Below are 23,714 nucleotides of genomic sequence, written 5' to 3' on the forward strand. Positions count from 1 at the left end.
GAGCAAGAAATCTGGACAAAGCCATACATAGAACTAGAAGTGTGACAAGCCCAAAAATAAGGCCAATTTTTAAATATTGCTCTTATAACTTAAATAGAACAGGTAGATCTTGCATTAGTACAAGTTTTCTGAAGGGTATGAAATCTGAAACTCAAATGTCTGCCATTATTTTCTAACTTCAATCTTTAATGACTTGCCACTAATTTGCCAGAAAACCACAATTTTATGAAAAACGGACCAAAATGTGATGCAAAAATACCAGTCAAAAAAGGGACACCATTTTAATATTAACAGTAAACTTGAAGCAGCTAACAAAATAAGAGCATCCACATGCATTTCTGAAATAAAGTTAATCTATAAGTGATCATTACAGTTGTATATAATTGTAAACCCTCCACATTTTCTTCCAAAATTGCCATTTTGGAGGAGGGATTATTAGGGGAGAGCAACATTTTGAGCCAGAATTGGGGACAATTGAGATGTTTGGATATTCCTAATCTACAAAGTGATTTGCACGTACCTCTCAACCTCTTAATGCAGGAAATCTGAACAAGGCCAAATATCTTGGGGGACATACAAACCCTACTAAAGATTGCTCTTGTATTAACGTAAAGACAGTCTTGCATTAGCATGCATTTTTCTGAAGGTTATGACATCTGAAACTCAATGTCTGTCATTTAATGGCTTCATTCCTAAATGATTTGCTAGAAAATCACAAATTTGAGAACAAACAAAAATAAGCAGCAAATATCTATTCATTCTGCAAAGATATGGACAACTGAGAGGTATAGTTCAACCGGGGCTGTCTGAGCTTGCTACCCCCCCCCCTCACAAAATCATGGTCAAATGGAGCCACCCCCCTGCAGCCATTCCAATGTCCCATTCCTTGGTTATTTTGCCCCATTTATCATAAACACTAATGTGCATACTGCTTTACTTCTGCGATGATTTAGGATTTCATTTGAAAGTTTTATTTTGCATTTTACAGCACAAACCCTAATACATATCTGTTAAAGCAATGCAGTCTCACAATGAAAATAGACCAACATTAAAACTTCTCTGCTCTTGAAACTCGCATGCATTGAAACAGCACTGAAACCCACTTTCAGAGAAAATACATTTTGCCAATGGCAAATATTAACTCTGGGCTGTCTACAAAATCATAGGCCCCTCGAACATAACATACACATGCTCTTTGATACACCTTCCTGACTGTATTACATTATAGTCCTTGTACAATACAGTACAGTTGTTAGAGGGCATTTTAAATTTATTGTTTTGAACATTTTTCCAGTAAACAATGAAACAAAAAGCATCCACTAATGACAAAACTGCCCAATTCAGAACATTTCCATCATAAAAAGTCTACTCAAGTCCACCAGTATCAGTAAAAAATACACAATCTCTGAAGTAGTAAACTCCACATTGAAAAAATTTGTAACTAATAAAGAGGTTGCTGCTAGCAAACACTTTATATGTCATTGTTTAATCTGCAAATAAAGTGCCTGTTACTCTTGAAGAATAAATTGCTTTTGTTGCATGCAATAAAAAAATGAAAAGCTAGTAATACCGCAATAGGGAATGGATAGCAAACTGTTAACAGGTTCATAGTTACTAGGTATCTTTGCCAAAAAGACTGCAGCATCCACCCCCTTTACAACACAATACAGCATCAGCAATGCATTTACCTACTGTGGGAGTAGAACCCACAGCTTTCAGCATCTAAAGCAAGTACACTATCTGTTGTGCTATTAACAATGCAAGCAGACTAAACACAAGCAGCACTAAACTTTTGCTCCCCTGCAGCTCTCAGCTCCTTGTAAAATCTACTCCGACACTCAGCTGTATCTCTGAACTTTTCAGCACAAGAAATCTGGAAAAAGCCAAAATTTATTGGGGGGGGACAAAAGGCCAAAACCAGGGACACATTTTAAACATTGCTTGTATAATGTTTGAAAGTTGCTAGAATAAAATGCTGCGTTACCACCATACATTTCACTGCCACGCCTTGAACCCAGGGGACCCCGTGCAAAACAGTCAGAGCAACATACCACTACGCCAAATCAACTGTTTTGTGAAAGAGGAAGACTGAAACTTAAATAGCTACCATTTAGTGAATTCAGTTCTCACCATAGCACAGCTGTCAGCCTCTTAGCACAAAAGACCTGAACAAAGCCAATAATGGGTGACTACTACAACCACCAAACATTCAGTGAATTCAGTTCTCACCATAACTCTCAACCTCTTAGCAAATAACACCCGGACAAAGCCAGTAATGGGAGAATATAGCCCCAAACATATTCAGTGAAATCAGTTCTTATCATAGCTCTCAACATTAGGTAAAAAGCTGGATGAAGCCAATAAATACCTGAACAAAGCCAATACTGGGTGAATACAGCCCTCAAACATATTCAGTGAATTCAGTTCTTACCATAACTCTCAACCCTAGCACAAAACCTGGATGAAGCCAATAATGGGGGGAATACAGTCCCAAACACTACCTAAACAAAGCCAATACTGGGTGAATACAGCCCCAAACATATTCAGTGAATTCAGTTCTTACCATAACTCTCAACCCTAGCACAAAACCTGGACGAAGCCAATAATGGGGGGGGGGGATACAGTCCCAAACACAGGGATACATTTCAAATATCCATCTTGTACACTTAGAAAATTGCTAGAATAAAAGCTTTTGTTACCATACACTTTCTGAAGAATATGAAGTCTGACAAGTGTGTCCATTTTTTTTAACTTTTGTTAACCAGGAAAGTCTGACTTTGAAAAAAAAAAAAAAAAAAAGCTAAGTTTTAGCAGAGGCCCAGGGAGAAACTCTCCAGACAGCCAAGAATAAAACCAGAGAACATGTAGCTGTCTGGCAACAAGGACACAAATGCAGAAACCACAGATTTTATGAGGAACAGAAAAAGTATGAGGGAAAATCCTGCAACATTTTTACAAATGGTGGTGGGTAGGGAATTCAGGCTCTTGCCACTTGGGGCCCAAGGTACAGGGTTCAAGCCTTATTCACTACCCACCACCATGTACACCTGGGGCATTTTACACACACACACACACACACACGCACACACACACACACACACACACACACACACACACACACCTGAAAGTGCCCCATCTTCCTTCCGTTCGTTTCAGCTGCCGCTTGCTAAGTGTCCGGTCCCGCTCCCATCTTCCGTTTCACACACCTCTCTCTTCCTGAAAGTGCTGCCGCTTGCTAACTGTCCGGTCGTCAGTTCCTGCTCACAAACCTCAAACTGACAGCGATGATGTCAGCACGCCTGCGACTGGACTATTTGGACTTCTTCTTAAAGGAGAATGTGCGTAAAAAAAAAAAAAATTTTTTTTGTAATTCTCTAGCCGTAGCCGATTCCAGGGGGGTGCAAGTGCACCCCCTTGCAGCTGCCTGCGGGCGCCCTTGCACACAGATGTCCCACTCACCAGGTTAGATAAGGAGAAAGTCATGGTCAGCTGCCTGTCCGATGCCAAGATTAGTCAGATCACACATGCACTCAGGTCTCTCGGCAACAATTACCATTATGATTCTCATAGCTCATGTTGGAGTGAACGACCTGAGACATACCTCAGTGGACTATATGAAGAGAGACATATTGAGCTCTGAGTACGTGTCCAAGGCATACATTGTTTCTGAAGAAGTTAGTCTGTGGACTGACGAATAGCTATATTTTTAAGGCTTAAATAAAGCAGTTTTGCCAGAGTTTTTCCAGTTTTCAGCTTTCAGTTTTTCGCTTATTGGATTTATCTGCTTGTATAGCTGCTTACTTTGGGTGTACTCCAGCTGAGTTTGCTGTTGGATTTTCTTTGGGAGTTTACAGGCCGTTGGTTTCCTTTGTGTGGTTCCTGAAGTTTGTTCCGTGTTTTTACTTGTGTGTCCAAGGCAAGTATGTCCCTAGCATTGAACAGCATATTACCCTCCCCTAGAATGATGCCACAGTATAAACAACATGATCAATTTCAGTAATTGGCTTAGTTTTTTGTGTTAGTCAATGGGGATCTAGCTTCTGTCAGCCTGGGTTGACATGGTCGACAAACTTCTCTACTTTGCCGAAGATGGTTTGCACCTGGCACCACTAGGCTTTCTGCTGCTAGGAAAGGCTCTTGCCTCCCCTATAGTGCTTTTTTTAGGCAAGGTCTCAAAAACAAAATTGCCAATGCGAAAATTGCCAACCATAGCAAAATAATGGCTATGCTGCTGAACACTAGGAGCTTAAACCAAAAACTGCACACTCTGGATGCACTTCTGTCACTGTAAGATATAGATGTCTGTGCAGTCACAGAAACTTTCAAGGCTACAATGCTTTACACACCTTCAGACCACAAAACAAATGTGTGAGAACCAAAGGAGGCCGTATTTCTATCTATATTAGAGATACATTTACCTCCCGACTAGTTAGACTGGATAATTCCATGCAGGGTTACTACATGTTTAGATTACTGTGGGTAAGACCCCCATTCAAGTCATAGCTAGTTATAGATCCCCCTCCATGGATTATAATGCACAGTGATGCACATGAGGCCTACTTGACCAAACTGGAGTCAATCCAAATATTGCCAAACACTCTGGTTATGGGGGATTTCAATTATCCCACCATCAACTGGGAAACCTACTCTGGCACTAACTCAGTAGCACAAAAGTTCCTTGACTTTAACCCAAATGCCCTGGAACAAATTGTTCAAACCCCAACAAGATGAAGAAACATACTAGATCTGGTCCTCACTAACATGACGGACAGATGCACTACCGCAAGTGTCAGACCCTCATTAGTTAAATTTGAGTACAAGTCAGTTGCCTTCGAACTAACAGTAAAACCAGAACCCAGAAAGGGCGTGCCTTACACAGACCCACCAAAGTCCATGTCACTATACTCAATGTCATATAGAGTTCTTAGGGGAGACTTATTCCTGGCTTACAGAGCAATCTTTGACCCAAACCTAATGAATTTGCTGTTCATCTGTAAATCAAACGGGACCAGAGCTACCCATTCCAGAGACCTAAATATGGCCTGTGACTTGAATAGGAAGTGCTGGAGGGAAAGATTTTTCTCCCAATGACTGCTGCATCTTTGGAATAGGCTTCCAATTCATGTAAAGCAGAGCACCTGTATGACACTGTTCAAAAGGAACCTGGAAGAGTGGCTGGGGCACCATAAATTCTTACCAGGGATAGCACCCATAACCCTCCTGGAATTGGGCAGTCATTAATAAATATAATCCTGGGTATTGACTAGAGTGTCTGTGGTATTACATTGGGATGAAATGGCTAGGCTTGAAATGACCTCCTGGTCAGTAGCCTTGTAATCTCCTATGATCCTTTGCGATGGTCTGCATAGCTCTTCTGATTCAGGCCCTTGATTGTTTTAGTGAGAAAGTTTTATGGCGGCTGCAGCTGTGACATAAGTGTTTGGACAAGTACATGCTGAATGGGGAATTGTATTAAGTGAGTGGCCTGATGAGAGCCAAGTATAGTGGAATTATTATATCCCTAGACCTGGATGGATGTACCTTTGTATATAAGCTGTGCAATGAAAAAGGGCTTCCTTACAATAATAGGTACACAGTGATCAAAACACAGCTCATTGTTGACATAGATTTCCAGATCCCTGACTATGGGATTTACTTTCAGGGTTTTTTTGTCAATGTGGTAGTCACAAGGGAATTCATGTTTTCTGAAAGATGAGAGTATACATCACTTGGCAAGGGATTTTAGAGGACATTAACTTTGTGGTCTAGTGCATTTTGCCACTTCCAGTGCAAGAGCGTACCTGTAGGTCCTAATTCCACCACTGGTCCTGCTCAACTCCTGTTTTTCCTGTGGTAGGAATGTCTTCAGGTACCATGCATCTTCTGTGTAGCTGAGGGTTGTCTCTCCTACTGTGCTTTTTGGGAGGAGATAGAAGATCCAAAAGCCATGATTTCTGAGACACATAACCATGGTGACCCGGCTATAGCTCCATGCTGGATGATTTGGACTAAAAAGTTTTAAATGATGGTTAATGTTAAACTTTAAGTAATAGTGTTAACAAAAATGACTAACTTAATAAAATATAAAAAGCTTGTCAAAATCATATTCAGACTCCGTATGGAGGGGATTGGACTCTCTAGCTGAGCTCCCTTTACCTGCACCATCATATAAATGAAGTTGCTGTTCTAAAAACAAAAACTTGTTCAGAAGTCTTAACTTGGAATGTAAACACTGTGCATGTCTTCTAGAAAACAAAAGTTCAAAAAACTACTAAAAGTAAGGGGGGAAATGCTTGAAAAGTACTGCATGGGGGTTCACATGGTTGCCATAGAAACAACAGTGAACAATGGTTCTACAGTGTGTGTTATAGAAATGCTAGCTAAATAACTCAAAATTGATAAGATTTATAATGAACTCTTGAGAAAACCAGCACATTTAAAGATTATATGTCAAACCACTACCATAAAGATAGAGATGATTGAAGAGACCCTGTCAAAACATTCTGATGTTGTTCAGTCTCTTGACAAAAATGCCATGGAAACTAAATTTAGTTAGTCAGAAATGGATGCTCCATGAAAAAAAGTAGTGGAATTAGAAGACAGGTCCAAAAAAGAGAACACAAGATTTGTTTGACTTTCCAGAAAAATTAACAAGGAAAAATTATTTTAATTTCATATAAGAACACCTGCATGAATGGACCAGTTTCTTCATGGCTAAATTGTTGCTGGAAAGAGCTCATAGTCTTTGCACCAAAACATTTGGAGTGAAAAGACAGCCAAGACTGTTAGTGGTAAACCTGCAATCATGCTAAATGAAAGGCATGATTTTACATGGATAATTATTATTTGGTAACCACCAGGAAAAGAAGGAGCCCTTCCCATACATTTTGTTTTAATTAAATAATTTAATAAAAATAAAATTGATCGATAATAATTTGACTGATGTGTAATAATGCGTGCAAATTTGTTACAGGACGAAATCTGTAGGCATAGTTTTGAAGATACAGAAATAGGTTCATAGGTCCTTTTAAAGCTTACAGTCTATGAGACCATTAAAAAGCCACACAAAAAGACACATCATTAGGTACTGGTGGGAGACTGTTGGTATCCCCCATTAAGTAGCATTTCCTCACAAGTCCTATGTGAAAATTTGGATCACCCGTCCAGTTATCCAGATTGGGTTTAAAGGTTGCGAGGCAAGTATTGTGCTTGATGTGTAAGTGCAGTGGAGAAACTGCTACATGAGATTCTACAGAGACAGAGAGATGGAAAAAGGAAAACGTATGAAAGAATGCCTGTGAAACCCTTTCCAATACTTAAAAGTATGGAGGCAAGCATCTTATACCTGTCAAATGACAGATATGAATTAAAGTAATAACTTGGAGCTGAAGCAGAAAAGTATGGCTTCATCTGAATGATTTTTTGATTTTACATATTTATTTATTTATTTTATTTAATATTTGTTTTCTGGGAAAGTCCAACTTGGAACGAGCCAATATTCAGTGCAGGCCCAGGGAGAAATGCTCCATATTAACTGGAAGACTTAAGTGAGTACAATATTTAGAGTAAACATTAAGATCTTTAATTATTTGTGTTTTTTCATTTTAGAAAATGAGAAAGGGTAGTTGATGACTGTGAAGATGGGTCTACTTCACATTGTCGTTAAGCTGACAATATCGAGTCTGATATTGTCGGCACGACAGTATTGAAAGTGAAGAACATCGTGCAAGTAAACAGAAATCTCCGTAAGGGGAGATTTCCGTTTACCTTAATGTAGTGCGGTCTCGGAGTTGGTATATTTAAGTAGGGGGGTGGGGGGCGCAACCCCCCTAAGTGAGGTGTTCAGGGGGGCTTGCCCCCCTGTCTACGCTATTTAGTTTTTTTTTAATTTGTTTTTTTTTTTACGTTATTCAATATTTTATTTGATCAGTAAAGTTCAACCTTTATTGATTCGATTATGTAAACTTTCGATAACGTGATATAGACGCTTTGAAGACATAGCTTAGAAGTTTACTGTGGCTTGCAATATTATAAGAGCGATGGTATAACCAACTCAGAATGAATTGAAATCTGGTTTGTAATGTTGGGAGGTGAAGCCAATGGGAGAAGCTATATTGTGATTCACTTGATTGTGGAATTCATAGAAAGGAAAACATAATGTCACTGAGTACATCTGTTGCTTTCTTAATTGGTCTAGTTGGGAGGCTATGTGAGGGTTAACACCAGTGATTTAACTGACAGTGGATGTAAGGAGTTAAAGGGACAGCTGAACATTAATGTGACATCTAGTACAGAGAGTACATAATAGCACAGATGTTGTTGAATTCTAATATCTAGTATAAGAACATTAAGTGAATAAGGTGGCAAAGAATTGAAAAAGATCCCACTGACTTGTCTGAAAGAATAGGGGAAATTCCCTGGTGGCCTAGAAATTTTTTCCTTAGTCAGTAGAAATACCACCTCCCTGTTTTCCCCCTAAAAAGAGGCTATTGGCCAAGGGGGAATTTACTAAGTCAACAAATTGTAAATAAATAAGTAGATAAAAAAGTTAACTAACACTTTTTCCTTCTTTAAGTTATTTAAATTAAAGCGCTTAACAGAGCAAAGTGACTGATAGGTTCATGCACCGTGTTGGATTTAGAATGTTATTGCATGTCAAAAATATTAGCCGGCTGATTTCTTGTAGGTAAAAGCTAGGATTTGTAAATATAGTCTGGGGTGGGGGTTAAAAGATTTCTGAGACTATGTAATGTTACAAGACTTAATAACGTATGGATTCTTACCTTCCCTTCTTGAAAAAAAAGGAAGAGTCAGAGGACAGGGCAATCCATTCAGAGAGATTGCTTTCACTTGGAAGAAAAAGATATAAATAAGCTGAAGCTTTTATATGTATATATATATATATATATATATATATATATATATATATATATATATAGTTTTTGTGTTATTGTCTAAAACCTGTGAAGAATAAAGGTTAAAATAACTCTCAGGCTTGCTTGCTGTACCAAAGAGGTACTGTTTACACAGAAATTGTTTAAAAGGAAATGTGTTGAGGCACTCGCTATTCAACCAAAGATTGGCACTAATTCTCGGGTAGATTTGGACATGTGATGGAGAAATTCAGAGATTGTAAGCTGGCATTTAAATGGTCTCACAGATTCAATAAAAATGGTAGGGATAATCACATATATTAGGAAGCTAAGACCGCATGTAGTTATGTTGAAAGAGATGCATGTGGATGAGAATGAACATAAAAGGTTAATTAAACATGGCTGTCAAGAGGAATACTCTGCGAGTTATGCTAGAGCAAGGTGAAGAGGAAATGTTACATTAGTTGCAGGAGGAGCTCTACTAGACATAGAGGAGGGTTGGATAGATAATAGGCATGGTTTGTATTGCAAATTGGATGTTTAGAGAGGATGAAAAGTCACAGTAGTCAATATATATATATATATATATATATATATATATATGTGTGTGTGTGTGTGTGTGTGTGTGTGTGTGTGTGTGTGTGTGTGTATGTATATATATTGCACCAAGTAACATACAGGAAGGACTAAAAAAGGCAATGACTGAATTGGTATTACATCAAGGCATTCTATACATGGGTGGAGACTGGAAACTGGTTACAGAATTTAGGGATGCCAGCATGGGTCCCAGACAGCATAAAATAAAATTCTAGGAACACTCTTAAGGAAAATCACTAAAGTGTTTTGGTTAGCTGATGTGGTGGATCTAATGGAAAGTCGACCTGAATTTACCTTTTATACTTCTGAGCATACTACATGGTTGAGACTTTAAATGTTTTAGATTTCATAACCGAATGTAAAATTGACAGATGGACTTGAGACTATTATAGTGGCTTTATCTGACCTTGTCGCTATGATTTTTTGCAATATTTTCAGTAAAAAGCCCTTGGAGAGGATGCAGCATGAGGTTCCCAATTCATTATTTTGAGGAAGGTGATGCATATACAGATCCTTGCAATGGAAAGTCACGTGAAGCATTGAATAATGTTATTGAAAGCAAGGAGGCTGTGGTGGAGAAATGGGATAATATAAAACAAAGATTAAGAGAGAGGATCATGATGAACAAGTAAGGATTGTTTGGATGTGAATATAAAGAAATGCAGGAATATGTGGAGAGGGTTAAAGAATAAGGAGTTAAGAAAAATGGAAAATGAGGCGGTGATTCCAACAATGATAAATATGAATGGCTTTTTGGATTAATCAAGCAGTCTTTGAAGATTTCTAAAAAAGTAACATTAAAACAAGGTTACTGACAATATACTCCAGGCCTAGAAATATTTGGCATAAATGCTAAGACAGCATAAAGTAAAAGAAGAGAGATTGGTCATAAAAATGGACTTGTATTCTAATATATCCACAAGAAACCCGGGTAAAATTTTAGAGATTTTTAGAGGTTTTTATTCATAGTTATATAGCCACACTGAACAAACCTATACAAAATCCTGAGTCAAAGATTACTTTGACCAAGTAAGTCTTCACAAGAAAAATGAGATAGAAAATTCAGCCTGCATTTGAGCAGCATTAATAGATGTCAAAATGCAATTAACTAGACAGCATATAAGAAAGTCACAAAAAAATAATGGCTTCTCGGTAAAATATTGGATGTTGAGAGGGACTAAACTGATGAAAATATTGGTGACTTTATTTCATTGCATTATGGAAGGAAAATGGCTCCCAGTGTCCTGGAAGGAAGGAATAATATCAGTTATTCCAAGGGAATGTAAGGATATTTCAGAACCAAGTTGTATTGACCTACTTCTTTACTTTTCTAAAACTTCCAACTCCCATTCTTTTAACTCCTTTTTAGTGTTCAGTACTTCCATTGCAGCTGGTTTAGATTTTGATTTACATTTTCTAGTAATAGTTTTTTTGACCAACAGCAGTATCAAGGTCAGCAAGGCCTTACTGTGCCTAGGCAATTCAGATCCTATATCATGGCTTAAATGAATCATTTCCTTAGTTACTACCGTTTCCCTCCAATTTTCTGCAAAGTACTCCTTAGGGAATATTTAAACTCCACCAACTCATTACACTTCCAAAAATATATTCAAAGTGTTCTTTCTCTTTCCCATCACATCACTGGCTTTTGATAGCTACCTGAGGATAATTGTCTGAAATGTACTTAAGGAGTAAAGACACCTGTGCAAGCACTCCCATGAAGAAATTCTAAACTTCCTGGATTTTACTGCATATGTGGAAGCCATACATATTGTCTCTCTGTTATGTTTCCCTAATATTTTGTAGCCTCTTCTGATTGATTCTTACAGTTATCTTGCAGTATTTTATACACCTCATTAATTACCCCGTTATATACCATCTTGTGTTCTAAACTAAAGCAAAAACTCTACCAAAGCTGTTTTTTTTTTTTTCATTTAGCACCTCATTATCCCTTTCTGTTTGCCAGTAATTTATTAGTCTCTGATAGGGAAGACAGTGTCTAAACTGCAATCCACACTCCTGTTTGGCCCACTCCGTTTCCTTTCCCATCTTAAATAACTTGCTTTAAATAAAGCCAAAATGCTCAAAGTGGGCTAAAGAAAAAATGCATTTCCACAACTAAATGTTGAATAAAAAAAAAAAAAGAATAATATATTCACTATAACAAAGATAAGTGCTTTTGTCTCATTAGAATCAGTTGCCATAAATGCAAAAGTACCATATTAAATATTATTAAAAATCACATGACCGGTCAAAGTTTAACATTTAACGAAACAGTGAAAAAATCTTTCAAAGTATTTCCTTGAGTAGACCAATATTCCAAGGAAATAAAATTATCCCAGAAATAACACTAATATTTACACAGCCATAGCTTTGATTTTCAATATGCTAGCTTTCGATGAATAATTAATAACAGTTGGATGTTCAGCATCAGTTCTCAATTGCCATTTCAGTTCACATTTTTTAAGATAAACCTTCCATGGCCCCCCTCTTGAATTTAATTTCAGTTGTTCTGTGTTCTTATCTTATCTCAGTTCCTATTTCTGATGTGAAAACAGTTTGAATGCTTACAGTAAACACTTACCTTAAGAAAAAGTAGACTGGCTAATCTTACATAAATACATTGTGTAGTATTATATTTAATGTAGTAAAATAATACACTAGGGGAAGCAGTTGCTTCTATAACTGTTCCCTTCCCACAGTTTCAAACTTCATTCTTTCTTTACTTTTTATTTTCACTGTACTGCTTGAATTCATAATTAATTGTCCACGCTTTCCAGCTACATGTCTTCAGCCAAAAGCAGATGGCAGTAGAAAATGCCTTAGTTTAATAGTGCAAGAGACGAGTTGCCTTGTGGAAGTAAGCATCTTAGCATCCTATCTTGCCTTGCTGTATTAATTAAGTTAGCTAGGGAACAGTCATTCTTTAGACAGTGAGGAAATACAGTGAGATTAGTCAATTATTGTTTTTCGACATCTGTATGAATATGTCCAACTGTGTTATATTTTTATTTCTCCTGTGATTGAAGCTCTGGGGTCTATTGTACTTAGAAAATATGGGAATACTAAATATCTATTTTCTTTATTATTAAATATTTTTATACCTTTCATTGTGACCAGTCTGTTAGAGAATACTTTTAATATCTTGAGAGTACTTATGCTTACTTAGTCACTTGGCCACTCCAAAAAGCCTTGCTGCTTTGGTTACGCTTTAACATTTATATTAGTATTGATTTTACTCCATATAATTGGATACCTTTGCCTTTGACTGGCTGACTGGTGGCAGCATGGTTACCTTATAGTCTGGGCAGAAGGGGTACAGCTAGTAAATCTGTGCCAGCCTTTCCCAGGAGTGTGTGTGTCTGAAAAATCAAATGCCCAGGTGTGGATGTGTCAGCTACTTGGAACTGGGACACTGGTCCATAGTGAGTCTTATTTGGGATCTGGAGAGACAGAGAGTCCAGTCCCAGGTCTAGAGCATGTTCCCTGTGCTCTCTTGGGGGAAATTGTGCTTGATGCAGAGAGCTGCATTTGAAAAATACTGTGTAAATCCATTCCTGTTTTTAGTGGCTCTCTCTTACCCATGTCAGTGGTGAGGACTGAGACTTCTTGATTACTGGCCCGGGTAAAGAGAAGCCATCATAATGATCATAATTAATTGTACAATCAAACTCCTATTATCATCATTTATCTACCTTAAAAATTGCATGATGGCTGATATTTGACATTAGGGCCATTCTTCCACTAAGCACACTAACCTGTAAAATATAAACAATTGTTGATGCCCCCTCTAACTTACTTCACTCAAGGGAATTTCAAGTTTCTGTACACTGTAGAGCAATATTTCTTAAGATAAACCTTCTAAAATTCAAGTGTATCCATGCTGAATGAGTATTTACAAAAATAATCCCTATAAGATGGAATATCCCTAACCAAAATTGATAGCCTTAAAGCATGTATTATAAAAGAAATTCAGGCTGAGACACTATTATTATTCTATCACCAGCTAACTTTAGCTACTTTATATTTATTCCTCCTACAACTGCTGATGAGCTTGCTTTACTTCTCCACTTATTCATACCATTTACTTTTACTGTATTCTGCCCAGCAAAAGGCTGTTCCTTTTTTGCTTTCAGCTGATACAGTTTCCTTATGTGCAGAAATTGCATCTATATTACATAATCAAAGCTTCAAAACATCAAATCTGATATGGTCAAGACCATATCATCAATGTTTTGAAACTTTAAATTTGCAAAAGATATATATATATATATATAACTTATCTAAACATTTCAAGCAGGGGAATAAGTCCCCCCACACCCCCCACTACTTAAATATACCAACGCCGAGATCGCACTATAGTGCAGTAAAGGGAAATATTCCCTTCTGGAGATTTCCATTAAAATGTTCGATGTTTCAAAACTTCAATGATATGGTGCCAACCATATCAGTTTCGAAGTTTTGAAACTTCGATGAATCAATATAGACCCCAGAAATCAGTTCCCCCTCCTGACTGCCTCTCCTCAGTAGAGGTTGCAACATTGATCTGCCATCTCTGGGATTGGGTCCTATTGGTAGAAGAAATTTATGTTGAGCATTTACATATATATATATATATATATATATATATATATATATATATTTCTTTTACTGGTACTGGGTTTATGTAAAATATAATTGATTTGCTATATATTAAAATTGGCAGTTATTATTGTGCTGCTTTATACAAGTTCTCATTTTTATTTATTACCTTCATGGCCTGGATAATGGCTGAATTTTGTCTTTGGACTAGTTCATTTGCTCAGTTATCAAATAATAAAAAATAAATACACATTTATATCCCCCAGTAGCCAAAGATGACAAGATTATATTAATTTTAACTAGCTTCTTTCCAATTTTTCTTTTTACAGGGTCAATAATGCCTGAATTAAAAAGAACAAAAAATGTTTTACTTACAGTTCCCGAGTCCATTTAGTGTCTTTCTAAACTTTAGTGATATAAAGTGAGATGTGAAGTTGTTCAATCTCGCCATTCATTCTTACACATGGGTTCAGAGCCGATCCATCGGCTCCGAGTCGGCCGCTTTCACAAGCTCAAAGTTTTAGAGTAGCTCGAGGCCAAGACCCTATCCCATGATGTTCTTTGTCTCCCCTCAGATCTAGTTTGCCACTGCAACAGATCATAGGTCGAGAGACCGCTCAGGCCAGTATTTCTTTCTTTACTCAAAAGTTTGGATAGTTATCTTTACAATTCTTTTCATAAATAGTGTTTTTTTGGCTAGTTAACCTTAGTTTTTTGTTCAGGCTCTGTCCTTACTGTTTTTGATGAATTTTTCATCTTTGTAGAGTGGTTGCTCTTAGGCCTTTTGGCTGCAGTTTTGTTCATTCCCTATCCTGTTAGTACAAGTTAGAAACTTTAAGAAAGTTTAGAATAGTTTGAAAGTAGAAAGATTTATATCCCTTTAGAGTTTGAATATTTTAGCTTTATAGACTTACAGCTTTAGTGTTTTGCTGTGTGTATGAGTGTTATTAGATAGTCTATAATTAGATTGGGCTATTTTTTCTTGACTGGTTTCTCTTTAGATAGTTACATTGATACATATATATATTTGTTTGTTCACTGGGGTATATACTGTTGTTTTGGATATGGCTGATCAAAAAGAAAAGCAAAAGTCTGGATTTAAGAAATGCTCTAAGTGTGGGCAGAAAATGTCTATAACTAATCTGCATGTCAGTTGTGTGTACTGTTTGGGGGCAGTCCATCTTCAGGAGGATTGCTCCATTTGCCACTCCTTTAGCAGCAGGGTGTTACTGGAGTGTAGGAGAAAATTGGTAGACAGGGGTTTGCTGAAACCAGATTTCAAGGAATAGTTGGACAAGGCTGACCAGGCTTCTAAGTCATCGAAGGGGTCAAAATCTTCTAAAGCTTCGTCGGAGCCAAAGTCATCGGCTCCAAGCCTTGCTGAGAAGGTGCGGTCACCGATTCTGCAGTCTTCAGAGCTGAGCACCGAGCTGGTGTTTCGGAGCTGGTCTCCGAAACCTTGAGGTCGCCCATTTTGCATTCAGTGGCTTCCTCGATACCTTCTACTCATTCTTCGAGAACCCTCTCTGATGTGGATGTAGACCGAGTGGTGCAGAGGCTTCTCGAGAATCCGGCACTGGCCAAATTATTATCGGCTTCGACCCAACCTGTTTCAGAGCCGAAGACTATTTTACCTGCTGTGTCTACTCCTCCACTGAACTGAGCCGGGCCTTCAGAGCCATGGGAGGTGGAACTGATGATTGTGGAACCTTTGGAGCCGAGGCCTGTTCCAGTGCCATTGGCTCCGTCAATTCAGACTACTTCGGTACCGTACGAGGAGTCCGGGAGCAGACACTCTCTGGTCGGCTCCGGGGGGAGAGTCAAACTGATGGGTCGGTTCCAACCCTTCCCCTCAGAGCATTGGTTCGGATGAGCTCGGCTCCTTCCTCTGGGTCTGAGTCCACTGTGTCGGCGCTGGGGAGGCTGCCTCCATCTTCGGAACTGGCTGCTTCCTCCCGTCGGAGCAGTGGAGCCTTCGATGCTATGAGGAGGGTTATGTCTTCCAAGACTCCTACGTCATCAGGTCCTTTCTCCTCCTCCCCTAAAGTGCTACTTTCTACTTCTACATCACAGTTCCCTGTAAAGCATCGAGACCCAGACCCTCAGGTAGCCCCATTGGGTGACCCATGTTCTACTGAGACCTCACCTGAAGCTCCCACTAATGAAGTTCCCAGGAAGAACCTTTGCAAGAGGAGGCATTTGGACTCCCCACAAGAGTCATTTACATCAGACACCGATTTAGAGGAGTCAGAAGAGTCCCCAAGGTCCCCCTCAGAGGATATCTCTTTTGCTGATATCCTTTGAAGTTCTTAAGCAGAGGGGTGACTGGCAGTCCGTTAGCCCTACTGATGATGAGTCAGTGCTCCTGAAGGCCTTTGGGTCTCAACCCTCCACCTCCTGGGTGACTCCACCCTTTGATGAACTAATGGAGTTGGTTGATCGAAGGGTGTGGGAGTTTCCTGATACTGTGGAACCTGTCTCTCGGAGGCTCATCAAATTTATTACGTCACCCCAAGACAAAATGTTCCTTACCAAGGGAGTGCCAGTTGATGCCATAGTGGTGGTGGCAGCCACCAAGAAAGAGATGTCTGAAACCTCTTCTACTGTCCATCCTCCTAATAGAGATTCCAAGACTATGGACAGCTATGGGAAACACATCTTTACTTCAGCGGCTTTTGCTGTGCAGTCGCTCAACAGTTGGACACATTTTACCCGTCTTCAAAGAGATCTCCTAAAAGAGCTTGGAGATACTCTGCAGGATAGTACAGCTGGAGGAATCTCTGATAAAGTGACAGCCCAGCTCAATACCCTTAATTCCATAGTTAACTCGTCCATGCGGCTCATTTCTTATGCAGCCGATGGTTCGAGTCGGGCAGTAGGTTCTGCAATAGCTCTTAGAAGACATTCCTGGATGCGCTTATGCTCATTTGCGGAAGCCTTCCTTCATTAATACCTCATTTGATGGCTCGTCCCTTTTCAGGCCTAAAGTCAAGGAGACAGTCACTAGGTGTGAGCAAGAGGGAAAGACTCTGCCATAGGAGTCCATTTTTCCACCCCTACTAGATCATACCCCAAAGGGCAAAAGGGAGGAAAAATGTGGTTCCAGTAGTCCCATGGAGCCTTTCAGAGCACATGTATTGAACCCCCCTCCAGGGGCAGAGGAGGGGGTAATGATGGAAGACGCCGCCCAGGCAGCAGAGGGGGTCCACAAAACCAGGGTGACAGGGATCAGTTCTTTGGCAAGCCCTACCAGCGCTCCTGAAAAGAGGCCCGACTGTCCTACTCTGGAGGCAGTCGGGGGTCTTTGTATCCAGACACCTGGCTAGAAATTACAAAAGATTTTTGGGTACAAAGCATTGTTACCAGAGGTTACGTCATTCCATTCTCAGAACCCCCACCTCCTCGAAAGAAAATCCCAGACGTTCCACCCAGTCTCAGGATCAAGCAACCATAGAGATTCAAAGGCTGCAGGAAAAGTCTCATCCAGCCAGTCCCTGCAGACCAAATAGGATCCGGATCCTACTTCAGATTCTTTTTAGTTCCAAAGAAAACAGGGGACTGGAGGCCCATCTTGGACCTCAGCAGACTCAACACCTTTGTAAAGAAGTCGTCCCAGATGGTCACGTTTCAATCTATTCTTCCGTTTCTAGGAACGGGCGATTGGATGTACTCTATAGATCTTAAGGATCCGTACTATCATATCAAAATGGCCAGACCATCCAGAGATCACTTGCATTTCTGTCTGGAAGCCAGTCATTATCAGTTCCAAGTACTGCCCTTTGGTCTCACAACAGCCCCAAGAGTGTTTACCAAATGTATGGCAGTGGTTACGGCTCACCTGAGGTGTCTAGGATTCTGAGGGTTTCCGTATCTGAACAACTGGCTCCTCACTGCCACCTCCAGGCATCAACTAATTCAATCCAGGGATCACACTCGCAATTTGTGCTCTCAGTTAGGAATAACTGTAAGTTTCGACAAGTCTGCGTTGTCACCATCACAGCATATCTCCTTTATCGGAGCAGACTTAGACACCACCGCCATGGTAAAATTGCCACTGGACAGAATGGTCACTCTTCGACAACAGGTGTCAGACATTCTGACGAGCAGAAAAGTACCAACCTCTCAAGTGTTAAAACTACTAGGTACTATGGCAGCAACACTCATAGCAGTTCCTCTGGGGCATATGCACATGAGAATACTTCAATGGTTACTCTTCAACCAGTGGTCTTACCAACAACTTCCGATGTCATTCTTGATGATGATTTCTGATTCATGCAGAAAGGATCTTCAATGGTGGTTGACCAGCCATCATGTAACAGTAGGTTGCCCTTTTGTTTTTCCCCTGCCATCAGCCACGGTGACCATGTACGCTTCTCTGATAGGGTTGGGGGTCTTTTTCAGGGAAGAACAGCCCAAGGCACCTGGTCAGAGACAGAGTCACAGTTGCACATCAATGTCCTGGAGTTGAGAGCGGTACATTTGGTGTTGCAGTATTTTACACGACTCTCTACCTCTGGGGGCGATTGTGATCCAGACCGACAACATGTCTGTGGTCTGGTATATGAACAAGCAAGGGGGAACCAAGTCTTACCCCTTATGTTGAGAGGCCTTGAGAGTTTGGCAGTGGGCTGTATCCACTGGATGCTTTCTGATAGCAATGCACATCCCGGGGAAATCCAACGTGATTGCGGACAAACTGAGTGGAGCCATTCTGATGCCGCATGAGTGGTCCCTCAAAGACGAGGTTGCGGAGATTTTCTGCAGATGGTGCCAGCCTTGCTGCGACCTGTTTGCATCCCCTATGAATGCCAAATGCAGAAGCTACTTTACCCTGAATTCCCCACCAGGGGACAGCCCAAGGGATTTGCTCATACACGATTGGCCCCTGGGACTCCTATATGCCGTTCCACCAATTCCCATGATTCCAAAATTATTACAGAAAGCCAAAGTCCTGGGGAGGACTGTAATTTTAATAGCCCCGTTTTGGCCTCGACCGATATGGTTTCCCTTCCTGCGACTACCAACTGGAGGAACCTTGGATTCTGACCCAGTTCCAGATCTACTGATGCATTTGTCAGGGGCTCTGGGGCTGTTCATCCTTCTCTTCATTCCCTAAGATTGACAGCTCCAATTCCCAACTTAGCCAGGTCATACGACTTCTCCTCGGAGGTACAGCATATCCTTGTATCCTCTCATAAAGCTTCCACCAGAAAGTTGTACACCAACAAATGGAAGTGATTTGCTTTTTGGGCTTCCCAAAATAATATTAACCCTTACGTCACCCCAATTGCTAGCATTTTGGAATTTCTGATTAAGCTTTTTAATGAAGGTGCTGCAGCTGCCACTGTAAGAGTTCAGTTGGCTGCAATTTTGAATTTTCACCTCTGATCTGAAGGTTCTAACCTAATGTCTCACAGACTATGTAGGGCCTTCTTAAAACGTACCATACATCTTAGACTGCCTGTTAGACAACCTTTTACTCCCTGGAATCTCAGTTTTGTGTTATCACTGATTATTCTTCCTCCCTTTGAGCCTGCATCATCCTGCCATTTAAAATTTCTCTCTTGGAAAACTATCTTCTTGCTAGCCATTACCTCAGCACGTAGAGTGTCTGAACGTCAGGCCCTATCTATCAAACCCCCATATTTGGTGTTTCACTCTGACAGAGTGTCACTTAGAACTAACCCTTCCTTCCTTCCAAAAGTATGTTAGGAGGCTAACCTGAATCAAACTATTGAACTTCCAACTTTCTTCAGTAACCATTCTAACAAGTTGGAGTATATGTTGCATAAGCTTGATGTTCACAGGCAATTAAGATTTCTATTTGGACAGAACAAAAGAATTTAGAAAATCAGAACAACTCTTTGTTTCTCATGCTGACACAAAGAAAGGGCTACCAGTATCCAAAATTACTCTTTCCAAATGGTTAACTGATTGCATAAAATTCACATATTCCTCAGTGAATCAGCCATTAGAACATAGCGTGAAAGCGCATTCCACTAGGGCTGTTTCTACTTCCTCAACTTATGTGGCTAGGCTGTCTTTGGACACTGTATATGTAGCTGCCACTTGGTCTAAGCTGCATACCTTCATCATTCATTGCAAAGTAGATAGGGCCTCCAGGGACAGGGCTTCCTTTGGTTCCACTGTCCTCAGGAATATAGTCCCATGAGCCACCAAGGATTAGGGTGCTTGGGATGCTACCCATGTGTTAGAATGAATGGTGAGATTGAACAAATTTCACATGAAGTTATGTACTTACCATAACGTTCCATGTGAGTTGTTCATCTCGCCTTCATTCTTACATTCCCATCCTCCTTCCCCCTCCAGGCTTCTCGAAGAATTGAGTAAGACTTTGTGGTCTGGTGGGGCTTGTTCTAGGATTTCTTACTCCGGCTGGAGTACCTTTTTATGTGTTATCATGTTATACATGCTGGGTTCAGCAAACTAGATCTGAGGAGAGACATCTGGAACAGAATCCCAGTCCATGTTAGGCAGAGCCCCTCATTGACTCTATTCAAGAGAAATCTTGACGAGTGGATGGGAGATCGTAGGTTTACCCCGGGGGTCATCTCTGTGTCACTACTAGACAGAGGCACAGTAAACTAAACCCTAAAAGGGCGTAGTATTCTCATCCTAAGGGGTGGTGGAAGTCACACACACTCTGGCTAGGCTTATAAATGCCCTAGGGCGGATAGCCTAGTACGAACCTATGAACCTATGGGACAGGGTCTTGGCCTCGAGCTACTTTAAAACCTTGAGCTTGTGAAAACGGCCGACTCGGAGCCGATGGATCGGCTCTGAACCCATGTGTAAGAATGAACACGTGATGAACAACTCACATGGAACGTTATGGTAAGTACATAACTTCTTTTTTTCTACTTTACAGTTCTCCTGCCAGTTTAACACAGTTAGCAAACTTCCAGTCTTTTTCATATACTTCTTGTAAAACCATATTCAGATGTCAAAACTATACACAGCAGGGTTAAACTTTGCTGTTCTCACACTCACGAAATTCACTTTTTTGCTAGTCTTCCTAATCACCTGCATCTCTCATCTCATAATACGAGTCTCATGTTAGAGTCCGGTGTGCTCCTTTTTGTTAGCTTCTGGATTGTTTTTCTGTCACTCAAGCGTTTTTCTCTGAAAGAGTTTTAGTGAGAAAGACTCTCTGGGCTGTTTTATTGACAGAAGACTGAGAAGTAGTCTCCCCTTCAGGTTTGTTGGTTACATTCTTTTATTTCCTCCATTATGTGTTACACTTCCTAAAACATCGTTGATCCTCCAGGAAGAAAGAATTCTGAAGACAAATGGATGTAACAGTTTGAGTCTCACACCTGCCTCTCAACATTTCCTGATTACTGGGATAAACTTTATTAAGTTTTGCCTGGTATACAAGAAGTAATTTTCCACAAGCAGTCTGGTGCCCACAGTTTTTAATACTTTTCTCTTCTTCCACAGATATGTCTGGAACAGTTATTTCTGCTGATATTAGTTTGTATTTACTAATGTAGATGCTGGCTGCTTTCTGATGGCCAGTTTTTGAGCATAACACACATCATGTGACCTCTCAAAAATGAATGCTGTGGAACACCAGTCCAATTCTTGTTTGTAAATTCATAAAGTTAATTCTCAGTACTCCTTCCATTTGCAGTGGTATAACAAATATTTTTCTCTGTGTACTGCCTTCTATCTCTGATTTTTTTTTTAACATTTATTTTTAAGACGTCTCATGTTTGTTCAGTTTTTCTTCGTCAGGTTTTGATTTTTGCAGTTTAATCATCTCATATGAATGACATCTTAAAGCTTCCTGTATTTTTCCTTCCAGTTGTCATTTGACTTTATATATTCATCTAAAGTCTCACTTATTTCAAGTACCTTTGAGTGCATTTGATTTATTTTCCTCTAAACTACTGGAAGCCATGTAGTATACTTCAAGTGGTGCTTCAACAACGTTTTGCTGAACAACTGGAAGGTTCTTTCCATCCAGAGCTTCACAGTTTTTTTTTTTTTTGTTGTTGTTGCTTTCCCTTTACTTTTTCCAAACTTCTTCTTTGTCAGCATTCAGGTAGTATAATTACTGTCCAGTAACCAATTTTTTCCCAAAATCAATAGCTTATATTGTCTTTTTAAACAATTTCCCATGTTTGCACTGGAAGAGCTCATACAAACATGCTGCTCTGTCAGCCACCCATCTTGGAAGTCCTGTAAGGCAGATTTTGAGTGGCTTTCTGTAACAAGTTTAATATTTTGCCACCTACTGTTCGAGTATACAACCAGTTACTCTTTCAACAGCAATATTGCTGACAAGGCAGGAGCTGGACCTTGCTGTCAGCATAGTACAAATATTAAAATCCAGAGAACTGCACCAGCAACTTGGATTAATGGTTCATTAGTCGGGCAAAGCAAAAATACTGTCACTATTAGAAAACAATAAAGACTAGCAAGCAGACACATGGCCAGGTTAAAATATAAAGCTTTTTATTGTTCGGTAAGCGCTTGCACAACACAAGTTGCTTCTTCAGAACATTTCTGAAATGACCCAGAAAGTAGTAAAAAGTGCTCCAAACTTGATGTGAATAACCCAGTTGTGTTGCAATTTGATTCTCTTTAGAATGGCATAGGAGCTGTGAGTTTACAGAAATGCTGTCAGCCACCCTGATGGGTTAAGACTGTTTTCAGGTTCACAAGAGATGTGTTCATGTAGAAAATTCAGTGTTGGCAGTAGTGCATAGTTGTGATAATTCCACATATATATTTATAGGGAGGTAAGAATTCCCTATCTGTGTCTGGCATTATTGGCTAACGAATCCTTGGTGATGTACCAAAAAATTTTAAAAAAGTACACGTGGCAGGACAGAAGTATGAGGCAAAATTCTGGATGGTGGGAATGTGTGACACAGTGAAAGGTTGGAGTGACAAAAAAATCATCAGTGAGGAAAGAAATTAAGTTTTATTCTTTTTTCAGAGAGTTTACTAAATAATAGTTTCCTTTCAGCTGACAAAACACATTTCATAAGATATACAAGTTATATATGAATGTAGTAAAATTTAGAGAAAGTAATTTTTTGTCCTGGAATATCAACTCTAGATATAGTGAAAAGTTGTTAACTTTGGAATGCATACTACAGCAACAATTTTAAGGAAGAGATTGTAGCATACCCAGCAGATTTGTTCCAGTTCAAAGAGGTCAAACAGTGATCCTTTGTAGTTCAGGGATATGATGGAAGTCTATATTTGTAAAATTGCAAACATTTATTCAAACAAATGCATCTACATAGATCGTATACCAAGAGTTGAAACAAGGAGTGCCATAGCTGGTCATATTGTAACACTGTATGAACTCTGATAATGGAAGAATTGCAGATCCACTTACGAATTTGTGTCTACAAATGGAGCTCATCCCCAAAAGACTCCCGTTGTATGTAGTCCTGTAAATTACTTACCTGATAATATCTGTTAAAGAAATCAGACAGATATACATATACTTTCAAAAGCAGAAATGATTCTAAGGACTGAAAGTTTACTGGAAATATCTTGTGAATATGTGCAGTTTCATTTTGATGTAAATCATCTATAATGTGTAGTGTCTAGTTAAGATTAATTTTAAATGAGTAATGTAAAGTAATGAAAGGCAGCTTTTTAAGCTTAAAATATGGTAGG

At 39.5% G+C, this 23,714-nt stretch overlaps 1 protein-coding gene across 1 annotated transcript in view; it reads left to right on the plus strand.

The window, feature by feature from the left end:
• The window catches only part of FOCAD (focadhesin), a 2,336,882-nt gene that overhangs the window by 2,052,432 nt on the left and 260,736 nt on the right, over positions 1–23,714 (plus strand). The gene's annotated exons all lie outside the window — the stretch shown is intronic.

This window comes from Protopterus annectens, chromosome 2.part0 (assembly GCF_019279795.1).
Source record: "Protopterus annectens isolate FY-2018-M chromosome 2.part0, PAN1.0, whole genome shotgun sequence".
Lineage (NCBI taxonomy): Eukaryota > Metazoa > Chordata > Ceratodontiformes > Protopteridae > Protopterus > Protopterus annectens.